The sequence below is a fragment of the Phoca vitulina genome, unplaced genomic scaffold (genome assembly GCF_004348235.1).
Source record: "Phoca vitulina isolate PV1807 unplaced genomic scaffold, GSC_HSeal_1.0 scaffold8, whole genome shotgun sequence".
Classification (NCBI taxonomy): domain Eukaryota; kingdom Metazoa; phylum Chordata; class Mammalia; order Carnivora; family Phocidae; genus Phoca; species Phoca vitulina.
Genome location: NW_022589711.1, coordinates 70204366 through 70226106, shown reverse-complemented (window position 1 = coordinate 70226106; position 21741 = coordinate 70204366). Strand labels below are relative to the sequence as shown.

The window sequence follows — 21741 nt, the reverse complement described above, 5'->3', positions numbered from 1 at the left end:
ATTATGTATGTGCTGTGTTTAAAATACAAATGACCTGTACCTCTGAAACAAATAATACATTATGTTAAAAAAAAGAAGAAGATAGTAGGAAAGGAAAAATGAAGGGGAGGAAATCGGAGGGGGAGAAGAACCATGAGAGACTATGGACTCTGAGAAACAGACTGAGGGTTCTAGAGGGGAGGGGGGTGGGGGGTTGGGTTAGCCTGGTGGTGGGTATTAAGGAGGGCACTTACTGAATGGAGCACTGGGTGTTATATGCAAACAATGAATCATGGAACACTACATCAAAAACCAATGATGTAATGTATGGTGATTAACATAACATAATAAAATAAAATAATACAAATGAAAAAAAGAAGGAAATATAGCAAAAGGGTGAATAAAAGGTTGTATCTGGATAGCAAGATTAAACAATTTTGAGTTCCTCCTGTATTTTTCTACTTCTTCCAAAATTATCATAAAATATGTTGTTTATAATAAGAAAGATATGTCTATGTAACTATGTAGTATATCATTTAAAATATTTCCATTTTCAAATTAAAATTAAGTTGAAGCTAGAGGGTGGTAGCTTGACTATCCAGAACAACTACTTTCTTTTTTTTTTTTTAAGATTTTATTTATTTATTTATTTATTTGAGAGAGAGAGAGAGAGAGAGAGGGAGGGAGCACAAGCAGAGGGCACAGCAGGCAGAGGGAGAGGGAGAAGCAGGCTCCCCTCTGAGCAGGGAGTCCAATGCGGGGCTCCATCCCAGGACCCTGGGATCATGACCTGAGCTGAAGGCAGGCGCTTAACTGACTGAGCCACCCAGGTGCCCCTAGAACAGCCACTTTCTGATGGGTCCCAGAAAACTGCAGCCCTGCGGAGGATATCACTACTACGGACACAAACCACTGGGGACATGTTAGCCCAAATTGTCCTGCTCTTAGTGGATATCCAATGGGCCAGAGGTCTATTTAACTGAATGCTTTCAACCTTTTGTGCCAGGCCTCTTTTTTCCATGGGGGTCTCTTTCCTGTTTCATTATCGATTTTTAAATTTCTAAAACACATCCAGTAAATTTACCATTCCCTTTGTCTATTGTGCTGAAACTTAATAAATTGCCCCACTTTTTTCAGCAGGAATGGCACAACGCCCAGTTCATTAATTCAGCAGTATCACCTGGGTGTCTCTGGAACACTAACCACTTTGGCTTTCACGAGATGCCTATATCCGAATTCTGGTTTATGGCTGAAATCCAGCAGCTCCCAAATGGGGCACTTCCTTGAGGATGGCAATTACTAATGCTTAAAGATGAGGGTATTGGACCACAGAGTGCCATTAGATGTACTTCTGACCTTCAAAATCTGTGCGTGCTTAACTTCATGTGGCTCCTGCATGCTCCCAGCATGCCACAATGAATGAGATTACACTTCGGAGGCATCGCTCCGCAATCATGGAGATAGTGTTTTAAAAATGAAGGAAGTAAGAATACAAATGTTTAGAAACCACTCAGGAGATCTTTTACCAGCAAGTAGTTTATAAATTCAATACCAGAAATATAGCCTCTAAGGATTCTAGCTTGTCCAATTTTGAAAAATTTATCTTTGTCATTATTTGTGGTATTGTTTACCAACTTTTAACTTACACACAAACAAAAAAGGCTAGAATTACACACAGCTAAAATCACAGAACAGTAGAGCTGGAGGGAATTGAGAGGTCCTCAGCTTCAACCTGCTCATTTTAAACATTAGGGAAGTTGTAGGTGTGAGAGATTAAGTGATTGATGGAAGACACACAGAATTAGTGGCAGAGAGGATCCCAGAAACAGCTTCTCTTTCTCTTATTTACCAGTCCTAGAAAGTAAAGTCTATAATTGCTCCTTTTGTCACTAGAGGGAAATTTCATAAAGGTACTCTTGCAAGTACAAATAACCCCAACGCTGTGAAATTCACTTATAATAATAATTTTCAAAAAGATCATTGTGAACATGGCTATTCTGTAGCCATGTTTACTCAAAGCAGGGCTCTGGCTTGGGGGAGAGGTGGGAGAAAAGGAGTCCCAGCATTGAACAGTGCAGAAAAAACACATATATATAAACAGCAGGTCTATCACCCTGAGACCTACAATCCCACTACCCTAATCTTGAGAATAAATGCCAATAGAAGTTTTCTCTGCAAATTCATTCCCTTCAATAAATCATTTATTGTACTAAATTACCTGCTAGGAGACTTTCCTCTTGGTACTGTTCCATGATCTGAGGGTCCTGAAAACAGGCCTTCACCAGGCTTGATATATGTGCAATCAGATGGGTACACAGAGGGTGAACATCCTGTCCTGAACGTTATAGGTGCTCAGTAAATGTTGAATGCTCCGTGCCCTATCACATGCCACTCACACAGACATGTAGATGAGAAGTAACAACATGAGGAAAATGAGCGACACTCTCCAGAGGCAAGGACCACTATGCTCTGTTGCTGGAGTCCCCTGACAGCCACATCCCTTAGTGCGAACTTCAGGCATGACAGAAGATTTCTGTATTAGAACCCCTACTTCTGTCTTATCTTTCCACACTGAGAGCCACAATGGCTGATTTGGCCTGCTCCCTCTGGCTATGACTCTGAGACATCTGGTTGGCACCTCCGAGCAAGGGTCTCATGAGGACAGCCTGGGAAAATGACTGACTCAATTCTCCACTGACAACACAAGTAGGAGAGCCATAGAGAGCTAAAGGCTGACCTTCTCCAGGCTGCAGTGCCATCCCACTCCCACCTCTGTGTGATTTACTTAGGTACCCACCACAGGGCTTCATGGGTATGATCCTAGGTGTATAAAATGGGAAGGTGGCTGCCAAAGGACTGGCTATTCCCAGCCTCAGTCAACTCCAGGAATTTCATTCACTCATTTATCCAATCACTCATTCAAGATGGTGGGGGAGTCTGCTTACCTGCCCTGCAGGGACTCATCATCTACGTGGGAACACCCACATAAACAAAACTTCACCTAATGGAGTGCAATGGAGGTTTGTGAGACTGGACTAGATCGTGCAGACTTCACAGAGGTGGTGTCGTGATGGGCCAAGCATGAGGAGGACTCAGGAGGCAGGGGAAAGGTAAGGGTCTTCAGAAAGAAGAAGGGGGGTGGTACCCCAGATTAGTGAATATCTGATCAGTATAGCTTTCAATTGTCAGTAAGTATCTTGGTTCCTTGTTTTCTCTTTACAAACAGAAAATATTACACCACGAATGCCTGAGTGCTACAGAACGCAAGCAACAACTATAAAACACTTTATAAAAATATTAAATGGAACACAAATAGTAACAATCATGAACAATAACCCCTCTCCCCCCCCAAAAAAGGGTAAATGCTGCTTAATCTTGAAGTGAACCATCCAACCAGAGGGACAAACAAATTGCTCGAGAAAATCGGGGATGGAAATACAAAGACTAAGACTCTACTTTGGAGGGAAATGGGGAAAAGAGTTGCTGCTATCTCAATATTTAGTAATCCTAGCTTTTAAAAACCCCCTCAGTAGCCACAGTGACAAAAACACAGCTTTATTTCTAAAGACAGAGTCCCATGGGCAATTAAGTAATTCAGTTCAGCCTCCTCAACGGATGACAATGTTGTTAACTGGGAATCTACATTTTTTTTCTTCTTAAAAAAGAGTTGGAACACAAAGAAATATCCTGAACTCACCCTGGTCTCTTAATATTGAAGAGAACAAACACAATACTCTATTTATTCATTCAATCATTTATACAAATTCATTTATTTACCCAAACATTAGTGCATTGTGGCGCTGTGTTCTAGCTCATAAGAACTTCCCTCTGAGAGAGTATACTTGTTTCCAAGGACTGCCAGAGCAAATTACCACAGACTGGGTGGCTGAGAAAAGAAAAAAAAGAAAGAAAAAGAAATTTATTCTCTCCAAGTTCTGGAAGCCACAAGTCTGAAATCCAAGTGCCATCACAGTTGTTTCCTCTAGAGGTTCTGAGGGAGAACCTGTTGCATGCCTCCCCTCCAGCTATTGGCGATTGCTGTCATTCCTTGGTGTTCCTTGGCTTATAAACTCATCACTCCAATCCCTGCGTCTGTCTTCACATGACCTTCTCCCTTGTGTCTGTGTCTTTTCTCCTATTCTTATTGGACACCAGTCATATTGGATTAGGGCCCACCCTAATTGAGTATGACCTCATCTTAACTTGATTACATCTGCAAAGACTCTATTCTAAACAAAATCCTAATCACATGTACTGGGACTTCAGAGCATGAACCCCACTATATGGTCGTAGCTGACTTATTCTATTGCCTTTTCTACCAAGCAAGAGGCTGTCACTGACATTAAGGAGATTAGAGTCTAGAAAGAGAGATACACAGATCTCTCTATCTTCCTTGCGCTTATCACAGCCGCAGTTTTGGCTTTGTGGATTTTGCTGTGTCCTTATTGCCTGTCTCCACCTGAAGACTAAGCTCCCAAAGCACAGGCACCATGTCTGTTTTCTGCTTCCCACTACATTCCTGTATCCTTGCATAGTGCCAGGAATAGAGCAGGCTTTCAAGAAATACTTGAATAAATGTATAGATAGATGAATGCATTAACTAGATACAAGCCGGAATGAGAGAAGCCTACAACGGGTAACGGTGATACATACAACAGACCAACAATGAGGAAGAAATCACTGATTCTGATTAGTAGGACTATGGAAGTTTTCATGAAAGAGAAGGCATCTGAACTCAGTCTTGTGGGATCAGTAAGATCTTACCAATGAAATAACGAGTAAAATTTATCCCTTGCTGACCAAACAGAATGAGCAAAGGGCTGGACATATAAAGCACGGTCTTTGGGGGAACAGATAATAGACCCAGTAAGCTGGAGCAAAGGGTACCTAAAGGATGTGAAAATACTTGGGATGAAAAATGAGATGAAAGGCAGCTCTGAGAGGCTTCCACAGGCTATTCTGGGTACAGTAAGATGCCACTGAACTTCGTTGAGAAGGGACATGACATGATCCTACCCATGCTTTGAAAGGAAAAATATATACATAAAGAAATGATTCATGCATATGCTCCTTCTTCATCCTCCTGCCTGAGTATAGTTCTTATATTACTACATGGAGTATTTTATATTTACCTGTGTATCTCCTATGTACTTATTTGCCTGAGGAACTTAGAACTATACAGTTGACCCTTGAGCAACACAAGTCTGAACTGTGCAGGTCCACTTATACACAGATTTTTTTTTTCAATAAATACAGTATATACTGTAAATGTATTTTCTCTTCCTTATGATTTTCTTAATAACATTTTCTTTTCTCTAGCTTACTTTATTGTAAGAATACAGTATATAATCGGGGCGCCTGGGTGGCACAGTTGGTTAAGTGTCCGACTCTTGATTTCAGCTCTGGTCATGATCTCAGGGTCATGGTATCGAGCCCCACATGGGGCTCTGTGCTCAGCTTGAAGTCGGCTTGTCCCTCTCCCTCTGCTTCACACCCCCCGCTCCCTCTCTACTTCTATATCTAAAATAAATAAAGAAAATCTTAAATAAAAAAGAATACAGTATATAATACATATAACATACAAAATATGTGCTAATAGAGTGTTCATGTTATCAGTAAGGCTTCCAATCAACAGTAGGCTATGTAGGCTATTAGTAGTTAAGTTTTGGTGGAGTCAAAAGTTATATGTAGATTTTTGACTGTGTGGGGGATCAGTACCCCTAACCTCCACATTGTTCAAGGATCAACTGTACATAAGTGGTTACATTTCATAATCATTAATTAATTATATTAAATGCACTGTACTATTATATAATTATATAATTAATATTAATTTTATAATTAAAAGATCATATCTTGGAAGAACTTAAACAGGATGATGTCACAGGTCCTAAACGTCTTCTCAGAATAGTAACCTGAAATTTAAAGCCCAAGAGAAGATGATTTTATTTTATTTTTTTTAAGATTTTATTTATTAGAGAGAGAAAGCACACAAGCAAGGGGAGCACGAGATGGAGAAGCAGGTTCCCTGCTGAGCAGGAAGCCTGATGCGGGGCTCAATCCCAGGACCCTGAGATCATGACCTGAGCCGAAGGCAGACACTTAACTGACTGAGCCACCCAGGCGCCACGAAGATGATTTTCTACCATTGTAATAAGAAGGATTTCTCCCTGTAGCAAAGCATTCCAACCTCCAGGTCCGGCCTAATTCTTTGGTTTGGATTTGACCCTGGCAAGCCCACAAACCAGCAACACTCCAACTCAAGGTAGGGCGGGGCTACCACCTGCTGTTCTCTACTTGACGCACCAGGCACCCCACCACTTACCACCGACACTGGGAGAGCAGCCAGGCACCATGATGGTAGGACCTGAGGAGACACCCCTGTTGCCCATGGAGGCCTGTTCAGTAGCTGAAATTCTGTCAAATGGAGAGATGTTCGGTATGGCCTCGATGCCTCCAAAGGTCTTTGGTAATAATGCAAACATTCTGAGGAAGAAGTATTTTAGCCATTCACCTGTAAGAGCACTCATTGTATGGAACTGTTAACCAAGAGAAACAGCAGCTACCCCAGAGAGAACCTGGCCCAGCCCACAAGTTCTGCTAAGGCAAATGGAGGACTGACTGCTCGGAGAGGGCCAGAGTGAGCAGGATGGAGATGGCATGAAGGAGAAAGAAAACCCATTTCATCCTCACAAACTCTAGAAGGTGGGCCCCAGAATTTCTAGTTTATAGTCATCTCTTTATTATTGAGACTGTAAGACAACAGAAGGGTCAGGACTGTGTTTACCTATTTCACGCTGGTATGCAAGTCCTAGGACGATGCCTAGCACATACTTAGATGTCCAATAAGTGTGTGCTGAAAAGGAGTGAGCTGCCAGGCAGAAATGCCCCTACTCAGGGGCACTTCGAGCACATTTCTCTGAAGATGAGCATACCCATCACATATATTAAGATTTTGCCTATGAGTCTACCTTTCCCTCTGGACAATAACCTCCCTAAGAAAAGGAAAGATGTTTGCTTATTCCTAGTATAGTGCCTGGCATTTAGAAAGCATATAATTCTTGAGTCTCAGGGGGCTAAAATAACGTACACGGAGAACGTTAAGAGGCTTGGGTTTGAGCTAGCTCTTTCTCTATCTAAAATCTATGCTTTTTCTATATACTTCCCTGTAGAAAGTCTTCCTACTACATGGTTTGACCTGTAACTACTCTTGTGAAAGAAGGCTCCTTGGAAACAGGTTAGCCACTGTGCTCCAGCCTTGTAAGACAGACTATCTGTATAATTTCGTACTATGAGTGTTTCAGTCATTTAATGCTTGGTCAAAATACAGGCATAACATAATTTAAACACATACAAAAGCACATACATCTCAAAAGTTGAGTCCAAGTAATCATTTTCCAAAAACATAGATTTTTAAATTTCTGTTTAAATAGGATGAGCTTAGGTAGAGATAGAAAGTTTTAAAAAATCCAAAGCAAAAATTTTAATAAGTCAATTCCTATTTTATATATATTTTAGCTTTCATTAGGAAATATTGAAAATGTCCTTTTCAAACCTATTTTCCTAAAACCCCTAGCCATGTTCATACTCAAACAAAAAAAGAAAAGAAGAAATCTTTAAAAGCTAATTATTTTTACACTGCAGTTCCTCACATAGCCTGTGGACTTTATCCTTTGCCAAAAGACCAAAAAAAAATTTTTAATTGAAAAAAGCAACTTCTAAAATGCACTAAACTTAAATCCTCTTTTATAAGCTCTCAAACTAAGTTAAATGAGTTTAAGCTTTCAAGCAATATATTCCATTCTAGTGGACTCCAAAAATTAATATTGTACCTACCAATATTCCAGTAACGTGAGTGTAAAAGAAAATTTATACTAGACTCAGAGTGTGAAATATTTCATGAAGAAACATCAGGAAAGAAATTCTGAGGAATGCTTTATCCTTTTAACTTTATAGTTTTACAGATGTACAACTGTACTTTATCTTTTTATTTTTATCCTTTTAACTTTATAGTTTTACAGATGTACAACTTTCTATAATTTTGCTGAAAATGTTGCTGCTCTTGGACAAGAATTATGCATAGTTGAGCCCTTAATAGGGCTGGAAAAAATTTAACATGAAGACAAGTTAAAATGACAGCATTGTTTATCCCATTACTGATAACTTAACAAGTCTAACTATTAAGTTTTACAAAACACACCTTTACCATCCTTTCTTGATATTCTTAATAAGCTTTACAAAGGTTTTAAGAAAGAGTTCCAGAGCAAGACTTACTCAGTGAAGTTGGTTGGTTGGGCAGTTGGTTGGTTAAGTAGGTAATTGATTGGCTGGACAAATGAATTTTAAACATATATCTTGGATTTCTGAACCAAGAAAATGGATTTCTGAGCAGTTGCTTGGAGAATCAAGTTTCTTAAAATTCCTTTAGAGCCTACAGTTTCTCAAGGCATTCAAGGGAAAAGCACTGGGACCTTTTTAAAGTACTATAAGTTAACAAGGAAAATGTCCTCAAAAGATCATCAAGAAAATCTCCAAAAAGTTAGAACCACTTTGTTGTAGATCCCAGCTACCCTAATGGGTATTCCAATGATGCCTTCCAGAAGCATCAATTTGAGAAGGCAAGATGCCTTAACTACCTCTATATAAGGTGAGTCAGTTTCTAAATACTGAAATTTAAAACATTGGTCCTCACCTACTCTTGGAAAGATGCTGAGAAAATCAGAAGTAAAATGACTAAAAGCACCATCCTCCAGAATAAGACAGTCAACCCTGGGGCTACCCATAAGTATCGTTGACCCTTGGACAACAATGTGGGGCTAGGGGGCCTACCCCCCACACAGTCAACAATCTGCACGCAACTTCTGACTCCTCAAAAACTGAACTACTAATAACCTACTGTTGGCCAGAAGTCTTACTGATTTCATAAACAGCCAATTAACACATATTTTATGTATGTATTGTGTACTATCCTCTTTTTTAAAAAAATTTTTTTCGGGCGCCTGGGTGGCTCAGTTGGTTAAGTGACTGCCTTCGGCTCAGGTCATGATCCTGGAGTCCCTGGATCGAGTCCCGCATCGGGCTCCCTGCTCAGCAGGGAGTCTGCTTCTCCCTCTGACCCTCCCCCCTCTCATGTACTCGCTCTCTCTCATTCTCTCTCTCTCAAAAAAATAAATAAAATCTTTAAAAAAAATAAAAAATAAAAATAAAAAAATTTTTTTCACCACATCAAAAACCAATGATGTATTGTATGGTGACCAACATAACATAATAAAATTTAAAAAAAAATTTTTTATTTATTTATTTATTTGAAAGAGAGAGAGAGAGCAGGGGGAGGGGCAGTGGGCAGAGGGAGAGAATCTCATGCAGACTCCCTGCTGAGTGTGGAGCCAGATGCAGGGCTCAATCTCATGACCCTGAGATCATGACCTGAGCCAAAATCAAGAGTCAGATCCTTAACCGATTGAGCTACCCAGGCACCCCTGTACTATATTCTTATAATAAAGTAAGCTAAAAAAAAGAAAATGCTATTAAGAAAATTGAGGAAAAGAAAAGACATTTACAGTATGGGACTGCATTTATCAAAAAAAAAAAAATCCATGTGTGAGTAGATACCCACACAGTTCAGACCTGCGTTGTTCAAGGGTCAGCTGTACTTGATTGCCAGTCCTTGCAAAACAACCTCATTCTTAGCAGAAGATGACTGCCCCGATCTATTTGCTTCCTTATTACTGATCAAGCCAGAGGAAAGGGCGCCTTCCATGGGCCCCTGGCTTCTTCCACATTGGCTCAATACATTTGAGCCGCTTACCTGTTATTTAATTAGTAGCCAGAGCTAATAGAATAAAGATATTTTGATTTAAATGTTCTAGTTAAGTACCCATGGTGACACTCTAATACGTCTTGTCTTTTGCCTATAAATTGACTAATGAAATTATATTAACTGCTATTGGGGATTTCACTAGAATGATCTGCAAATAAAAAGTTAAGCTCAGTAAAGATAAAAAGAAAACACTCAGGAAAATGACCTCCAAAGGGAAACAAAGAAACTGATTTGGCCATCTCTTGGTTAGTCTCCTCAAGTTGAAACCGTAAAGTGGAAAGAGGTGAGATTGAGTTTTATGATATTCAAAGAGAAAAACCACGTCTGGGTTCAGTACTATCGGAAGGCATGAAGTCACTACTTAATTCTTTGTTGCTCAAAGGTATGAGTTTCTCATCCTCAAGATTTCCTTCCCAAGGACACGATTCATGCGAAAAGAAACAAAAATGATCAATGCCCATCTATTGGTTTGGATGCAAAACAACAGTGGCAACAACAACAAACTTGCTAGTGGTCTTCCAACAAAATAATAACAATCCCATGTGGGCAGACCTCATGCAGAATAATATCACTGGGACCTCACATTTATTAGAAAGCTTTTGCTACCTTCATAAATTGACTTTCCAAAAGACAGGGCAAAGCAAGATGGCATTGTAAAGAGGCTGTGTCAGGGAGAAAAAACTTATTTGGTTATTCACATTCCTGCTCCTGCTGGCTTGCCTAAACACAGGACTGGCTGTGTCTCCTTCTACCACCATCAAGAAACAATGGGACCCTGCAAATCAAATGTGTCATCCTCCACCCAGGGGCGCCTTCACAAGAAAGCAGGGTGTCAGATCAGACACCCAGAAGCTGTGACATCTGTAACTCAGTTAATTCCAATTAAAAGTACAAAAGAAACATAATAATAATAGTGATAACAATAATAATTTTTAAAACCCTGTATATTAGTGACACTGGAAGGAGGGGGGAAAACAGCTATTTTTTTAGCAACAGCTGTGTGGACTAATTTTTTTTTTTTTTTAAATCACTCATATACTTTCAAAAGCATTCATTCCCAACTGCTGCCTTCCTACTGGCAAACCCAAGAAATTCAAAACATGTAAACAAGAATAGATTTGCCCTTAAATCCCAAGGTCAAAGTCAGCATCTGTTGTTTCAGAGAACAAGGAGGGCTTTCTTTTTGCTGGTTAGTTTGTTATAGGTTTTTTTAACAGAAAAAAAGTAAACACAAATTTTCTAGATGTTTCCCCATCGCTTTACGTGGTGCAAAATAGAGAAACCTGCATAAAAGAAAACAAACATCCAGTGGTTTGATATTTGAGTTGCATGGATGAAAGGCTGGCCATGCTGTGATTTTTTTAAGCTGACAGGAAAATTCATTTTCATACCAAGTCCCCCTCGTGCCATTTGGCTATTAAATTATTCAAGGAATTTCTCTGCTTATAAAGATTAATAACATCAACCCAAACCATTTCTGAAAAGTACTTTCACCTCCTGTAGGAGACAGATGGACAACAGGAAAGCAGCCTATCATATTACAGGCAGACAAAAAGATTTCAGATTACCAGATTAACACACCAGGCGGGGAAAGAATGATGGAAGAAGGAAGATATGGGATACTGACAAATGGAACCAAATATTCTTCAGTGCCTTCATTGCGAAAATAAACATAATTTGGAGCCCACTGTATTTCAATTTTACCTGTTTCGAGCTCACAAACCCAGCTAATTAGCATAAATGTCAGTTCCAATTTAACCAAAGACTTTGACAATCTAGTGGAGCCTTATTAAAACACATTGGTATCAGGGGACAAAGGCACCACCTGCTTTAAAGGCCTTTTGTGTTCTAGTAAGAAATGTGTTTTAAAATCTGGGGTATATAGTTTGGATCCATAGTGTTGCAGATTGTGGGGGTTTTTTATTCGGTACTTCTATGTTATTTTAAATATCAGCATCCCTTGAGAAGATATTCTTGTGCCTATAAAACCTAACACTTCCTAATTACCAATTCTCTCATAGATGAAGGGATTTCCCAAAAGTTGTATTTCAGAAAGGGTCAATATGAAAAGATTATAATAATATTTAAAATTACAGATGAATTGTATTTGTAGTTCAGAGAAGCAAGCAATGTTTACTTTTTCATGAATATATTTTTTAATTAAGTACTTAACTAATTTTAATTCCACAAATATACAAGAATCTTTCCCTTTTTTTAAAGTAAATAATTCAGAAAAAGGTCAAGTACCCTCCCCCCTGACCAATCCCACTCCCAACTATCATAGGTAAACCACTATTACCATTTAGTAAAAACACACCTTCCAGAACTTTTTACAAGCATTTTTTGGTATAATGTGCTTTTTTAAAAAAAACTGGGACAATACTGTATCTTCTACAATTCCCTCTCACCATCCCAAATGGCTAAGAAAATAAATCAAATGCAATTTGAAAACTTGGTCCTACTTCTATTATACACATATGTAAGCACATAGGCAAGCATCCATGTATATTTAAACACAAAATGGCACAAAAATAAGCCACTAAGAAAAAGCTCCTTTGTTCCTCATTAGTGCTTAGCTACCTAGGGAAGCTATAAAGCAGATAAAGCAAAAAATGCTCCCTTTCCACAACACAGCTTTAAATTTGGTATTCGTCTTTTTGTTTTTGTTTGTTTGCTTTTATTGGGGGGGGGGAGGGGTAGCACCAAACTAGAGATCACCTAACTGACCAGTGGGCTATATCTGGTCCACCACCTGTTTTTATATAGTGAGTTAAGAATGTTTTTACAGGGCGCCTGGGTGGCTCAGTTGGTTAAACGACTGCCTTCGGCTCAGGTCATGATCCTGGAGTCCCTGGATCGAGTCCCGCATCGGGCTCCCTGCTCGGCGGGGAGTCTGCTTCTCCCTCTGACCCTCCCCCCTCTCATGTGCTCTCTCTCATTCTCTCTCTCTCAAATAAATAAATAAAATCTTTAAAAAAAAAAAAAAAAAAAAAGAATGTTTTTACATTATTAAATGTTTGGAGGAAAATGTTTTTTATTTATTTTTTTTAATGGGTAGCCTTTTATTCTTTTCTATTTTATTTTTTAAGATTTTACTTATTTGAGAGAGAGGCAGAGGGAGAAGCAGACTCCCCGCTGAGCAGGGAGCCCCATGCGGGACTCCATCCCAGGACCCTGGGATCATGACCTGAGCCGAAGGCAGACACTCAACTGACTGAGCCACCCAGGTGCCCCAAAGAATATTTTTTTAAAGATTGAGAGTCCATGATATGTGAAAGGTACATGAAATTCACATTTCAGTGTCCATAAGTGTCTGATTGGAACACAGTCATGCTCATGCCTTTGCCTGTTGTCTATAACTGCTTAATCACTCCAAGGGCAGTAACTGACTTAAGTTGTGACAAAGACTATAATTCCACAAAGCTTGAAATATTTACTCTCTGGCTCTTTACCGAAAAAGTTTGCCAACCTCTCTTTCAGTACATGAGATTTATTTTCCTAATATCTCACTTGTAAAACAATTCTTTATCTGCCATGTGGACTCTCTTTTAGTGAGTAAAGATGACCAGAAGTAGGCAGAGAGGCGGGAGTAGATAACGGTCACTTAGCCCAGCAAACAGGTAATTCACATACGGACAAATCTCCAGCTTCTCTTTCTAGACTTTCTGAAAATTCTCTTGGTCCTAAGAGATTACTGACAATCTGCTATTGGAGTAAGGGTGTCATGGATTATGTGGCTAGAAAGTCGAACCCATGTGTCCACCTGTTGGCACCTGTGCTCCAGGTCAGTGCTGGGCACTGACAATGCCAGAGTCAACAAGGTGGACATCGTCTCTGCCCTCAGGGACTCTAAGCCCGGTACATGCCTCACAGCTGTGAGAGGCTATGAAAGCATAGGGCAGGGGACCGCACATGATCTAAGGGATGGGGTGGGATTGGAAGGCATTTGAGGTAATTTCACTGTCATCAGATTGCAAACTCTTAAAAACCAAAGTGTGGTTACTGCACAAGAAATCAGGTAAGCAATGAGACAAACTGCCACCACCTCACTGTCTCTGTGTCCTTACTCTCTGTTCTTTATAAGCTACGATTAAGAGCAAAAGGAGCGTTTTAGTTTCTGATTAAGATGGGATCTCAATCCAGTTTATGACCAAGGTCAAACTATGTGAGTGCTCTCTACCACCAGCAGATAGTGAGTTTAAATTTCATTTTTTTAGTGTATCTAATCCAACCACCAAACCCAAGAGCCTGCCATGGAAAAAGGAAATGAGACTACGGGACATCCGGTAACCATCCAATGGCATTTAAAACAAAAAGCAAAAAAAAAAACCACTCTGCCTCATTCCACAACGTAATCCCAGCAGCCACTCCCAAGTAGAACTCCACCCAGATAACAAAGGCTTTGTGTCCAAATAAAAGAAATCAACAGTATTTTTTTTATACACCTGAAATCCCCATACACACAAAGTGAGAAGAAGAGGAGAGGAAAGGGAAAAAGATGATTTCAGCAAGAGTCTGCAATCACAACGTGGGGTGGAATTTGGGTGAAGCTCTAGTAACTTCTATGTCCTGCGCCTTTAAGGCTTGACAATCTTTTGAGTAACTGAACTATGGGGACATTCGAATTAGGTCAGAGTCTCTCACTCTTACAGGCCTCCTTGGTGTCCTATGTTCCTGTTGACTTCATAGAGAACCAAGCAAGCATAAAAGGTCTCTAGAGTGAAGCAGCAACTGGAATCTGGGACAGAAAGAACAAAATGACTTCACATTGCTGCTACTAGGTCTCTGTTATTTACACAGAAGGCTGAGTGAGCCCTATTGAGTAAAGTTGTATCTGACACTATCTGCACTGGTTTTCCCATTAGGGCCTGAGTTGGTAGGGGTCAGGTGTTCTTTTTCATCTAATTGATGGTAATTAGGGGGGCTAACTTTGCCTACACAAAGAACTAGGTTTGAAAGTTAGGTTTTGTGATTCACCAAAGATAAAAATCATGAAAGAGAACTGGAGCTAGCTAAGCTTTCAGAAACACCAGGCTTTCTGAGCCACAAAGATCCAGACATTAACTAGCTCCAAAATGGAAAGATTAACCTAATCTTCAGGGCGAGACCAGTTTGTTAAAAGGAACTCAGCTTGGCTGATAGCGTGTCTAAGAGGTCAGTCTTTCTCTCTGCAAACAGGCAGAGACCAGCAAGACCACCTCTCCAAGAGAGGAGAAAGGAGAAGTTGCCCAAGACCCAGAGTGGCAAAGATAAAGTAACAATGGCTTAATAAACAGAGTCTAAAGGCAAAATGACTCTGCTGACCAGGAGGCGCGTCTAGGGATTTAGTAAGGAGTTCTGCGCATCTTGGTGGCTCCAAGTATTCCTTTGCCATCAGTTAACATGAGTTGTAGCTAATAAAAGTTATTTAACAAGTAAACATTTCTGGACGTCCAGTTAAATTTAAATTTCAGACAAACTAACTTTTTAGTATAAGTATGCCCCATAACCAAGAATATAATATGGAATATACTTATACTGAAAAAAAAAAAAAAAAACAAAAACACAAGTTGTTTTTACCCAAAACTCAAATGGTCATACTTATTCTATATTCGAGTTTTCAAGTTATTCAAATATTATGTATGTAGAGCTATAGGACATACACTACCATGTTATTCATTGTTTATCTGAAATTTAAATTTAACTGAGAGTCCTGTAGTTTATCTGGCAAATTTAGTCGTGGCGAACACAAGCAGCCATGGTCAGTGACATCTGAAAGATTTCGGGAAGCAGAGGGCCATTCCTTCACATGCTAGAAGACCATTTTTGGAAGGGTTTATCTTGGACTTTGATTCATTCACTGATGTTTGTAGAAGGGCCAGGAGAGTGGGCATTTTTATCCTAAACCTCCTTTTCCACTTGTATGAAAAAGAGGCAAATGTTGCTGACACCAGAGACTTGCTCCAGGAAACAAATCTCAGAGTCCTTACAGCATTGGGCCCACTCTGTCCCCAAGCCTCCTCGCCTCCACCCTGCAGACACCGTAACGGCTGAGGTCCATGATACTCTCTTCGGTTTCCTGTGGGTTTAATTTTTTAGAGCTTTTCATCTGTGGTATGTGGCGGGAGAGGATAGTTGAAAATATTTCCAATAAATAGGTTGGGATTACACATTGCTGGTCCCGACAAAACCATCATGCCCAGAGTTCTGGGTAGACAAAGAGGAGAGTGGCCGAAAGTAATCAGTAAAACCAAGAGGAAAACTACAAACATGTTTTGAATCAATCTTTGCTTTAAAATGCTTTTAAAATAGATTAGCTCATTTCTTCTGCTTTATTATGTAATGTACGTGAAAAATAATTGGTAATCTTAGGCACTTGAACTGCCTTGAGTGACCTTTCTAGATATTTATTCTCCCTATAGAGTATTGTAGGCAGACATACAAAAGAAGCAGGCATCTAATCTAAAAGAGTAGCAGTTTCTCTGTCAAGTGTCCTGAAGGCTTATGTCCATCTCTTTCTCCCACAGGGAAAAAAAAAAAAGTTCCATTCAGATTCCCTAATTACTTAGGTTTAGACAAAACTATAGTCAGTAGGTACAATCTATGCCAGTGATTCTCAGTGATGTGCATAAAAATCACCTGGAGAGCTGTCAAAAACACAGATTGTTGCCTTCATCCCCAGAATTTCTAATTCTGTAGGTGTGGGGTTGGGTCTAAGAATCTTCATTTCTTAAAAGTTCCCAGATGATGCTAATTCTTCTGGTCCTTTGAGAAACCCGGGTCTGTGCAATTATAGGTAATGGTACTGTTTAATTCATTTGTTCACATTGAGTCCTTATGATTTATCACATCATAAAGGCAAACCACTCCTACCCTTGACTGTGCCCTTCCTAGATTCTTATCTTGTCTGCTTATATTTTTAGACTGTCTAGAAAGTCCCCAACTCATAAACACCATACTTAGAATCATCTCCTCCTACAGGATGTCTGCTCTGGCCCTTAAAAACCCGCGCTGCCAATAACACAAGAAGCAATGTAAAAAATGATGAATTTTTGGAGAATCTATGTGAAGAAAGGAAAGAAGCTATACCATCCCTGGGATGGGACTCCTACTTTAAGACCAAAAAAAAATGATTTCTGGGATGGATGCGGTAGGAGGATCCGTTATGCAAGTACACCTCAGTGTGATTTAGTTTAACCAGGCTGGGATTTTTCTTGTGCTACACTGAACCACGGCTGAGGTCAGAGAGGCCAGTAATCCTGAGCATAGACTTACGTACCCAGCAAACCTGGTGGAAAAAAACACAAAGAACCTGTAGAAAACTGCGTCAGGGAGTAGCCGATAGACGGCAGCTACAGAGCCAATCCCGTGTGTGTGCTCACCAACTCCTTCTCTTGCCTCCTGAGCACATAAGCTCCCTTTCTTGGCCCCCTGCATCTGGGAGGAGTCAAGTGACTAGTCCTGCCTAATAGAATATGGGCAGAAGGGCTAGACAGTTCCAGGCGTGACCCCTAAAATGACCCATAAAGATGGACACTCTCTCTCTTGAGTTGACTCTGCAGGAGTCTCCTGGAAGGCCCTAAGGGACACGGTGTGACTGGATAAGGGTCACCAGTATACAGCGCTTAGAGGAGGGCTGCCCATCCAGGACACTAGTCCTGGGCTCGGCAAGAACAACAAACAGACTTTAGAGCATCAAGCCACTGAGATTTGGTGGTTGTCACTGCAGCATGGCCTAGCCTTCCCTAACTAATACAGCTACATAAGAGAAAGTGTAACAGTTGTCCCTTCCTCATCTGAGCCAAACCAGACGGATGCCACATCCTGTTCTTCTGTATTACTTAGAATCTATCCTGTCTTCGCTCCAGACCGGTAGCTCTCAAACTGGCTCATTAAGAAAATCACTGATTTGGAAAAAAAAAAAAAAAATCCTGAGCTCTCTCCAAACCCACTGAATCAGAATCTCCAAGTCTGAAACAGGGCACAGCCGATTGGCCTGCCTGGGGCTAAATTGAAATGTCTCTTTCCGAGGGCCAGTTTGTCCCTATCTGGAGACCTTGGGTATGCCTTGCCAGGTGCAGAGTTTAGGACATTTTGGAAGGCTTATTAATCTTTACCGAATTATTTTTGAAGTGAGGATTTTAAAATTATGTATTGGCAGGAATCAAATATTCAAGTGTAATAGATTTAATTAATTTAAAAGCTTCTCTTTTAAGATGATGCAATAATTGGCATAAAGCCGAATATGTATGAAGTACCTACCAGTGAGAAAGATTTAAATGCTCAATTAAAACAATTTGAGTTTTATTGGCTGTGAAGGAGGTATTTAAATATGTCAACAAGATTGACTCCCCAAGCTCTCCAGCCTGGGAGTAGTTTCTGCCTACCTTTCCTCACCCCCTTTAAAGGAGTTTCCATGCCCCTTGAGGATGGGGGCAGTAGACTTGGGCCATCACTGGAAGTCATTGAGGAAGCCCAGCCTGAGGATCCACTCTTGGTCAGAGGATAAGATCCCCATCTGAATTGTCTAAGACTGCCAATTCCTTGTTGAATTGGCACCTCAGGGCCTTTGCACTTACTGTTTCTGCTGCAGTCTTCCTCTAGCTGTCTGAAAGACTTGCTCCTGCACTTCCCTTATGCTCAAATGTCACATTATCCTTGAGGCCTTCAATGAAGCAAGAACCTCTCACTACACACACACACACACACACACACACACACACTTCCTTGTGCCCTATTTTATTTTTCCCTCTAGCAGTTTCACCATCTGACATGGTAAATGTTACTTGTTTATTTGTATATTATCTATTTCTCTCACTTACATGAGTTCCATGTATCCTTAGGGTTTAGAAGCTGGCACATAAGTGTGTGCTCAATAAATATTTTGAATGAATAAATAACCAATCTTATCCTTCAAAGTTTAGTTAATTTAAATAATCTGAGTATTTGGGGGGCTTTAAATAAAAGATGAGGGTGGACTGGCCCTGGTATATTGGTGATACAAATGAGAGGGTTTTCTGAGGATGAGACTGGATGGTTCTCATCCCATACTGTCTAGTAATTTGCTCCATTTTGGGCAAATTTGCCACAGAAGTAAGGACAATCGATCTAAAAGAGTTGCCCCCAAAATGTTTAATTTCTCATGTCCAGAAAAATATATTTAAACTGAATACTTTTTTTGTTTTCTGTTTGCAAATTTATATTTTAAAACACTGCATATATGCAAGCCTGCAGATAAGCTGTGTTCTAAAAACAGGTAGTAACTCAGGGCCTGATTCCCTTCAAAGGGATGTAATTAGGTGGCATGGTGGCCAGTCCACGAGCTACTAAAGTGACTCTACCCCAGCCCCCAATAATAGTCATCTGACATGGGAAAGCATGTCCTGGTCAGGATGAGAGGGTTAAGAATGTCTCCCTCCTCCAATTGTGTCAATGCAGGAATGGCTGCAAGCAACATTGCAAAGAATTCTAGGTTTGACTTCAATGTCCTACCAGGACCTTTCTAATCTCTCCAAGGCCACAATCTCAACCGGTAAGAGCCCAACCTCATCTTCAATCAGTCTTTCAGAGCAAGAAAGTGTAACCATTAAAATACTCTTTAGAAATTGGTTCGATGGGGCGCCTGGGTAGCTCAGTCAGTTGAGGGTCTGACTCAGTTTCGGCTCAGGTCATGATCTCACGGCTGTGAGATCAAGCGCCGTGTCAGGGTCTGTGCTCAGTTGGGAATCTACTGGAGATTCTCTCTCCCTCGCCCTCTGCCCCTGCCCCCTACTCACAAGCATGCTCTCTCTCTTTCTCAAATAAATAAATAAAATCTTTAAAAAAAAAAAAGAAAAAGAAATTTGTTCAAGAGGATTAGCAGAAAAACAAACTGCATAATTCTTTGCCCATGAAAATTATTGATACTTAAAAAAAAATTTTCTGTAATAAAATTTACAAGAACACAAAACCAAAAGACTAATATTTAATTTCATTGCCATTTATATCGATCATTTACAGATCATTACCATTTTGTGCTAAACTCGAGTTGCTATAGTGAGATGAAGCATTTGGAGTATGAAGACAGCTGGTTTGGATCCCAGCTTTTCCATTAACTGCCTTTGTGACCTTCCTGGGACAAGTGCCACAACTTGCTTGAGACTCCTCAGTAAAATGGGAAAAAAATGGAATGTATCTCTCTGGATCACCTTGAGAGTTAAATAATGCCTTGTCCATACTAAGTGCTCAGTTCAAATAATTGTTAAGTGCTGCTTTCATTTTTTGAAATTATCTAATATTACAGTAAATATTTTTCATTGTCTTATGAGACATTAAGATTGCAATTTTGGTGGCTCAGTCAGTTAAGCATCTGACTCTTGATCTCGGGCTCCACACTGGACAATTTTACTGCAGTTTAATTATTTTTCACTAATACATTCCAAAAATTAAAAAAAATCTTTTAAAGAAAAATAATGTAGTAGAAAACATCAGGACTTCCGACAGAGAAATGTATCCAAATCTTTTACTAATGAGCTGAATGTCCTTGAGCCATTTACCGTGAACTCTATGAGTTTCAATTCCCTCACATATAAAAAATGAGAACAAAAATTCCGACTTTCAGCATTGTCATGAGGATGAGAAATGAAAAAGTAAGAGCCCCTAGCACATAATGGGCCCCACTGATATTCTGAAGGAGTAGATGACAAAATGAAGAAAATACGAAAATCAATGCCTCTTCATTTAGGCCAGTCATTAGCTAACGATCAGCCACTGTGAATGAAAAAAAAGCCTAGTAAAGTCAATAAAATGTGAAGCCTAATTCATTTTTACAATATGACCTACTTTCAGCTATTTTTGACTCACATGAACGACCAATGTTACAAGGAGCTGATTCTGCAAAGACTGTTCATTAAAAGCATTTTCTTTTCTTTTCGTTATAGCTTTCAACTTTGAGGGGTTAAAAAAAAAAAAAAGATTTTCAGTTTCAGTTATAAGCATCCACTGAAAGACCCCTGGTACTAATCTTACAGTGTGACTTTCAAAATCTATGCAGTGTCAAAGGTTGCTGCAGATGGGGGAGGGGGGAGGACTTGAAGCTAATCGGTTTTTAATTCCACTCAATTATGCAGCTTCCATCAGGCAGCTCTGAATGCCCTAAATAGATTATTTAGATCTTAGCATTTGAAGGTTCACAAAAATAAAATTCTGAATGATCTTCTCCCTTCTTACGAAGTACCAGTAGATACACCTCGGTTTGTGATCTGTGGAGAAGACCTCGCTGTGCTAGTTTTTCACTTGGGAAACAAATGTGCTTATTAGATACTGACCCCAAATCACTTAAGTGCCATTGAATCTTAGACAACAAAACAGCTAAAGAAAGATATTTTCAGCTGCTTTGGAGTATCTTTGTAAAGAGCCATTGTTCTTTCTCTCAGGGGCTATGGCATTCTTTAGCCCAATCGAATCTACCTGCTAACAAAGATGGAAGAAGTAAGCCCTATTTTCCCAAAGGCTAAACAAGGATTAATGACTGTCAAACTAATTGTCTCTTAATTTTCTTTTCTACTCCCTCTCTGGCTGGTCTTCTAGAGATAGAGTTTATAGATTTTCCCTTTGTTAAGAACGTTAACTCAGAAAGCAGCCATACACTAACAACAAAGAGTGGGGTTTTGGTGTTTTGGGTTTTGTTTTTGATATCCCAGGGATTCTGCCTTATAAACCGGAGGAGGGATGGGGACATTTTATAACTGGTCCTTCAGACCCACCATCCCAATGACAATGACAGCAAAGGATTCATCATGGCACCCTCTTTATCCTAACAGACCCCTGAGTTAAAAGATCCACGGGGCTCCTACCCAAAGAAGAGTCAATGGCGAGTGAGCCGATGGCATAGATCCGCTTGTCCTCATTTCAAAATAAAGAGACAAAAGACATACATGGTCCTCTCATAAGAGACTCTTAATCTCAGGAAACGAACTGAGGGC

The 21741-nt window shown here is 39.9% G+C and overlaps 1 protein-coding gene across 7 annotated transcripts in view; it reads right to left on the bottom strand.

The window, feature by feature from the left end:
* The window catches only part of TNIK (TRAF2 and NCK interacting kinase), a 383893-nt gene that overhangs the window by 240151 nt on the left and 122001 nt on the right, over positions 1-21741 (bottom strand). The window contains exon 1 of one of the 7 annotated variants that reach the window (XM_032407218.1): positions 3757-5230. The exons of the other annotated variants lie outside the window; for them this stretch is intronic. The gene's annotated coding sequence lies outside the window, so the exon portion shown is untranslated. Of the gene's footprint in view, positions 1-3756; positions 5231-21741 lie in introns of those variants that run through there. 7 annotated transcript variants of the gene reach the window in all.